Raw genomic sequence first — 6,947 nt, 5'->3', positions numbered from 1 at the left:
ACATATGCACAGTTTTTCCACTTGCTAGGTAAGTAAAGGTATGTTATTTTCTAGCTTTTAATCATAGAATTCCTTGAATACTGAAATTATAATTTTTGGAAAATACTTCACCATATTTCCTTTCTCATTTGAAAAAAAAAACTGTAAATACCTTTGGTTGGGGGGTGGGGGGGTGAGGAGAAGGGACATCCATTTATTATCACATCCATATCACTTCATTCCATTTCACTTCATTTCATCCTAACATACTTGTCCTAATCAATTATGATTGCATTATGGTTCAAAGTTTATGTGATTTGTAAATAAATGCCTAAATGATGAGCATATTGTATGGTTGATTTAAAGATGTATTTTTAAATATGTTCAGTGAATCTTGCTGCGCCAAAAGGAAACAAGGCATTGGTACACAAGAGCCAATACCAATTAAGATTTGGTTGTCACACAAGGACCAACCAAACATGTTGCAATTCAATGTATGATAAGGAATACTTTGCAAAAAGAAATGAAATTGTCAAATGCAAAGTTTAAGGACAATTAATAGAAGCCAAACTCATTCAAAAGTAAATCATGATTAAGAAATGCAGTAGATTGAATGAGGACATGCAATAACGTCAGTTGGGGGTATGTAGAGTCTCCAAAATGTCCTCAAAATATCATCCACTTTCACCTTTATTGCCACCATTTAACTCACATGTCGCAACTCCATAGCATATAACATTTCATTAGCCTCCATTTTCATGATTACATGGGGTTACCTTTGTGTTTTCCAAAAGCTAATGATTTCTAGTATTTTAAGTGAATTTATTGTTGAAACTTAGAAAATTGACATATACCTTCTAATAATTAAAAGTGGCTTGAGTTTCATGAGATGTGTAGGTCATTTGGAAGCTTCCAAGGTACCCTTATGTGGCCTCCAATGCTCAAATTCGAATTCCCTTCAAGATATGGAAGAAGATTTGCATAAAGGTCAAAGAGGATATGTGTATCATCATTACCTATTTGAGTTGTAACTCTATATGGGCCTCATAACTACCTATTTGAGTTGTAACTCTATATGGGCCTCATAACTACCTATTTGAGTTGTAACTCTATATGGGCCTCATAACTACCTATTTGAGTTGTAACTCTATGAGATTTTATAGGGATCTGGGGAAAGAATAATGGACCTCCATTAATGAGGTAGCTTCTTATGTTTTTGTATAAATAGGAGAGCCTCCTCCTTTCAGAGGCATGTGTAAAGTTGGAGATACTCGAGTGTTCAAGTTAATATTACTCATGTTTGAATGGAATTTAGATTTAGCACCATGAGCACGAGTGATGTTCACCTCTTTCTGGTAATGCTTGCATTGGGAGCCTCTCAAATCGCCATCTCTCATGCTTTTGGATTGGCCACCTATAATGTGTGAGAATTATTGTTTTTCATAGATTAAGATTTATACTTTCATAGATTAAGATTTATTTCCTTCATATCTTTTCCTATGTGAGAGGTTAAGAGTGATTGTTTTTTATTTTCTTTCATATCTCTTCCTGTGTGAGAGGTTAAGAATGACTGTTTTTGCTTTCATTTCATCTCATGTGCTTTTGATTATTTATTTCATAGGACCCTGATATGATAATGCACACATGATCCCTTAGAGTAGATTTCATTTCATGCAATTTCAATTCCGGCAAGTGTGGTATATTAATATTTGCTTCCTGCAAGTGTGTTAGATTAAGATTTCAATTCCTACAAGTGTGATGGATTAAGATTTCAATTCCATGCACTGTACTATAATTTCTTTTGAATTGATTTTGGAATTTGAATAGGTGAATTTGGTTTGTCGTTATTTGGTTTCGTAGTTATATTGATCTAAATTGAAAGTTAATTTCTAGCATATATAGTGCATGCACGCTTCAAAAGTTTTACGAAATTCCCGGGTTGACAATTAAATGATATGTAATTAATTTGCGTCAACACAACTACAAGGCTCTCCATGTTACAGGCGGTGGAGATTGGAATTAAGAAGCTGAAAACATGAAAGACAAAGGACTTGGTTGAACTCCAAGCAGAGTATCTAAAATGGGGAATGAACACTCTTGCACCACACATCATGGAAATATTCAATAACATCATTCAGCAAGGTCCAAGGGACTGGACAACTAGACTAGAAATACCCCTTTTTAAAAGTGGAGGCATTAATAATCCTTCCAATTATAGAACCATTATGATCAATCCTTTGTTTGCAAATATTTTGGGTAACATGGTAGAAAATAGAATCCGTAACTGGGCAGAAGTAAAAGAAAAGAGGGCAAAAGAACAAGCAGGTTTTAGGCCGAAGCATTCTACAGTGTATCATGGTATCACATTGGGACACATTATTGAAAAGGTTTAGGGGGACAAAGAAGAAGTATTCTACTGCTTTGTGGACTTCAAAAAGGCAGTTGACACAGTCCCTAGAGATAAGTTGTGGTGTAGAATGGAAGAGCTTGAATTTCATTCGCATTATAGATATGTTGTCCATAGAATTTATGAAGAGGTGAAAGTCAAAATTAGAACCTCAATGAGTATTTCAGAAAGCTTTAGAAGTGACATTGGAGTCAAGCAAGGTAGCACTCTATCTCCTGCTCTTTTTGGTTTATATATTGATAAACTTGAAGAGTGGCTAAATCTGCAAGGTGGAGATGGTGTTCGGTTGGGGGAGTTTGTGATAAAACTTCTTTTATATGCTGAAGATCTTGTTTTGATATCTAAATTGGGCCATGGATTGCAGATGCACTTATATGCTCTTGAGCATTTTTATAGAGGAGTGGGGATGTAAGTCAATATTAGCAAGACCAAAATAATGATTTTCTCTAACAAAAGGAAGCAGAGCCAGTGTACGTTCTTCTTTCAAGGCAACATTCTCGAAGAAGAAAATGAGTACAAGTACCTCGGGATTGATTTCAAAAATAAAAAAATTATTGGGAGGACCGCAGGAAGAAGAGAATTTCAAGAGGGTGGAAAGCATTATATTCTCTTCAAAACAGTTAAAGTGATTTTTTGACTCCTAGTTTGTCCAGTGATGCTATATGGATGTGAATTTTAGGTTGGCAACACTCCCGTCTTAAAATGGAAACAAATTGAGAAAATCCAAAAACGCTCGATCATGAGCAAGTTAAAAATAAAAAGTTTGGTACCTTATGAGATAATGTTGACTGAAACAGGAGTAACTCCCATTATAGCAATTGCTATGGTGCAACTCAAAATATATCTTAAAAGAATTGAGCAAATGGGAGTAGGTAGATGGCTTAATGTTATTTTCAATGAAGGCATGAGTGAAAGAAAGAAAACATGGATGAGACAAAACCACACATGGATGCAAAAATTGAATATCTACCTCAATGTCTGTCCCACAAATAGAAAGGAGCTAAATGATTTCGTTATAGACAAGTTTCGTAAACGGGTATGGGGAAAAGAGTTGGGTAGAAAGAAGAAGTACTACATTAAGGAATTCAACCCTATGTGTAATCTCCAACAAAAGGAGTACATTAGAGATAGCATTCCGTGGAGGGAAAAGGTTATTATTTCTCAAGTAATAGCCAACTCACATAAAACTCGGTGTGAAATAGGATGGTGGAAAAGACCTAAAGAAGCTTGGGAAGAACAGGTGTGAAAATTTTTCACGTCTCGGGTAGTGGAAGTGGAAAAGCATTTCACTTTGGAATTTGATGCATTCAAAGACATCAAAGAAAGTTATGGGAATAGGTTAGCATCAGTTTGTTGGCATTGTCCTTTCAGCAAGGGGATTATTGGCAGGTTCGGCCAACTCATCAGTAGTTTGAATAAGAAAATGATTGAATTGAAAAAAGTGAAGAATTGGGAACTAATGGTCCCACCGACTATTTTTAGTCTCATGGATGTTAAAATATCATTTCATTTCATTTCATATACTGCCAACCCATTAATCTATCAATGTCACAGTATATATTGGTAGTTGAGGCCTTGGATCCAAGCTCACGAGGAATGATATCAGAAGTTGAGCAGTATGTTGAAGTGACAACCTTCCTCTACATAAGGTTGCTCATGGCTGCACGCGACATAAATGTGTAGAGTATGTCGAATGGACACACACGTCCCAAAGAGTATTGTATGAGAGAGAAAAATTTAGTGATGTGATAGAAATAGACAAATTGGAGAGTAAATAGTTTGGGAAAAGCTAGAGTCTTACATCTTCTCTTTTCACAAGTTTCCTAGGGAGTGCAAAGATCCATTCCTCAACATTTTTTCATTTTTCGTAGGTTGGGAGTGGGACATGGTAGCGGATATCATGGGAAGGACTGTTTTGGATAGGCTACAAGGTAGAGCACTTGTGACCAAAGGGAAAAATGGGATATTCATTGTCGTACACATACATGATATCGTTATGGAAATCAACAGAAGGAGAACAGAGGGGGTGAAATTCAACTTCACTATAATAAGGTAATTTCTGTACTTTTTGGGAAATGAGGATGAAAAGCTATCAAATGTATGATCTTGATCCATTTATGTTTTATACCATGTCTATTTTATAACTAACCATGATGTAATCGAAGGGAGGGGATTTGTTTTCGCTAACCAGAAATAATGGTATCATGTGTATCAACAGTGCTTTGTGCACTTAAAGTAATGTTGCACTTAAAGTTATATTTCACTGACCATTCTTGCATTAAAAAAAACAAGTAATAACTACAGCTCAACTGAATAAACTATTCATCTACCAAAATTCTCATGCCAAAATAATAAGAGGCACTACCGCTCAAAGCTTACAAATGCAAGTAATTAATGTGGGAGATCCTTGCAGCTACTTCGCGGGTGACTTTTCTGATCCATTCGGAATTACTTCAGCATGGTCGGCAGTGGGATTGAGCTCATCCCAAGCTTCAATCCAAGTGACCATGGCATCTGCCAGCTTCTGGAAATACGGATCTATTACTCCAAGTTTCTCCCTTACCTGCTTTGACAGCTCAATGTAGCATTGCTGGACAGAGGTACATTCCTTTGGAAGTGTGGCAGATTGGAAAAATGGAATAATGTCCTCTTGCCAGAATATTCCCTTGTATTCTTTCTTCAAATTAACAAAAGGGTTACTGGCCTTACTGTGCCAAATGTATGGCAGCCATGTCTTCACACCCAATCCCAAGTGGTCGCAGATGACCTTGACACACCATCCTGCCCACATATCGTCATAGCGACCAATAGGCTGGCCATCACCCATCAAGCCAAAATACATGGCAGGACCAATCAAGTCCCGATTGAAGGCCAAATTCATGCCACACATGGGGAAAAGCGTACCCTTTGGAATTGTCAAAACTGCATCAACATATCTGGTGTTGCGTTCGGAAGGTTTGACAAGCTGTGTGGGGGCATCGTAATCAGGGATATTCATCCAGAGGCCATGAGAAACTGCAGTGGGTGTTCCATGGCGAAGGCTGAAGGGGTACCCACGTACAAAATCTGCACCCTGTCTGTATGGATCATACAGTGTATTGAAAAAGAATGGAGTTGAAGGAGAAAGCAAATTCATAATGTGCTGCTGGAGAGCATTGATGTCATTGCCGGAGGGATCCTTGGCAACGAAGCAGTCATCGTCAATAGTAAAGATGTATTTCTTCTTAGAGACCATGTAGCCGAAGCAACGGCAGGCACTGTCCTTGAAAGAGATGCAGGAGGCCTTGGGGCCCAGGATCCTCTCGATATCATTTCTGTTGTACAGTTCGTAATCGAAACCCTTAGGCACACTGATGGTCTTCGACGGATCGCCATCCTGCACAATGATGAGGTGGTAGGGCTCAAAGAATGGCCTCCACATCTCCAAGAAATCCAAGTTCCGGATCGTGGGTATCACTATGTCCAGCTCCTCCTTCAGGATTGGGGTCGCAGCACTCGAAGTCAAAACTGCCATTGTTACTGGATCAACTGACCTACGTGCCAAGAAACCAGAAATGAAAGAAAATGAAATACACACAACCCAATCTTCCACAACCCCAAAGGACTTTTCCTCTCAATCTTGATTTGGTTTCTCTCTGTAAGTGTATATATAGGTGTGGAAGAGCATTCCCCGGCAAGGGGTTCAAGAGATTTGTTATCTGGGGATTCACGCTCTTGCCCAGACTCCGGAAGCCTGGGATAAATCACAATTAAAGTCTTCGGTTTTGACGGTAATTTTGCTTTTATAAAACTTGCTTTTAAAGTAAATTGTCCCGACTCCAGATCATCAATTTTATAAAATCTATAAAAGCAAAATATATTAAACGTAAAATAATCTAATTACCCTATATTAAACACAAATCATCAAAATCTAATTACCCAAATATATTAAATATAAAATAATCTAATTACCCTATATTAAACACAAATAGTTAAAGTCTAATTACTAAAAGCAAAACGTAAAATAATCTAATTACCCTCTATTAAACACAAATAATCAAAATCTAATTACCCAAATATATTAAATATAAAATAATCTAATTACCCTATATTAAACACAAACATTAAAGTCTAATTACCTAACTATAATCAAAATCTAATTACCCAAATATATTAAATATAAAATAATGTAATTACCCTATATTAAACACAAATCATTAAAGTCTAATTACCTAACTATATGAAACACAAAATAATCTAATTACCCTATATTAAACACAAATCATCAAAACCTAATTACCCATGCTAGCCAAACTCATTAAACATAAAATACTCTAATGACCCCATATTAAATGCAATCTACCAAACATAGAATGATCTAATTACCCCCATGTCAAACACTTCTCAACTCATCAAACACAAAATGATATAATTACCACCGCATCAAACGCCTCTCCAAAAGGGCTCCACGTAGTTGGCACTCCTTGTTGTTGGATTTTGCTAGCTGGCTTCTTTAAAGGGAAGGTTGCCATGACCCACATTTCCTCCAACGGGTGCGAAAATGCCATATCATGTGCGCATT

At 36.9% G+C, this 6,947-nt stretch overlaps 1 pseudogene; it reads right to left on the bottom strand.

Annotated features, from left to right (window-relative positions):
- Positions 1-4,799: 4,799 nt before the first annotated feature.
- On the bottom strand, positions 4,800-5,900 carry LOC149232240 (UDP-arabinopyranose mutase 1 pseudogene; annotated as a pseudogene).
- Between the last annotated feature and the right edge of the window lie 1,047 nt (positions 5,901-6,947).

The sequence above is a fragment of the Pinus tabuliformis genome, chromosome J (genome assembly GCF_031772625.1).
Source record: "Pinus tabuliformis cultivar Carrire ecotype Pingquan chromosome J, CPIR1, whole genome shotgun sequence".
NCBI classification, from domain to species: Eukaryota; Viridiplantae; Streptophyta; class Pinopsida; order Pinales; family Pinaceae; genus Pinus; species Pinus tabuliformis.
The sequence above is the reverse complement of the archived record's forward strand: the minus strand, read 5'-3'. Positions and strand labels throughout refer to the sequence as shown.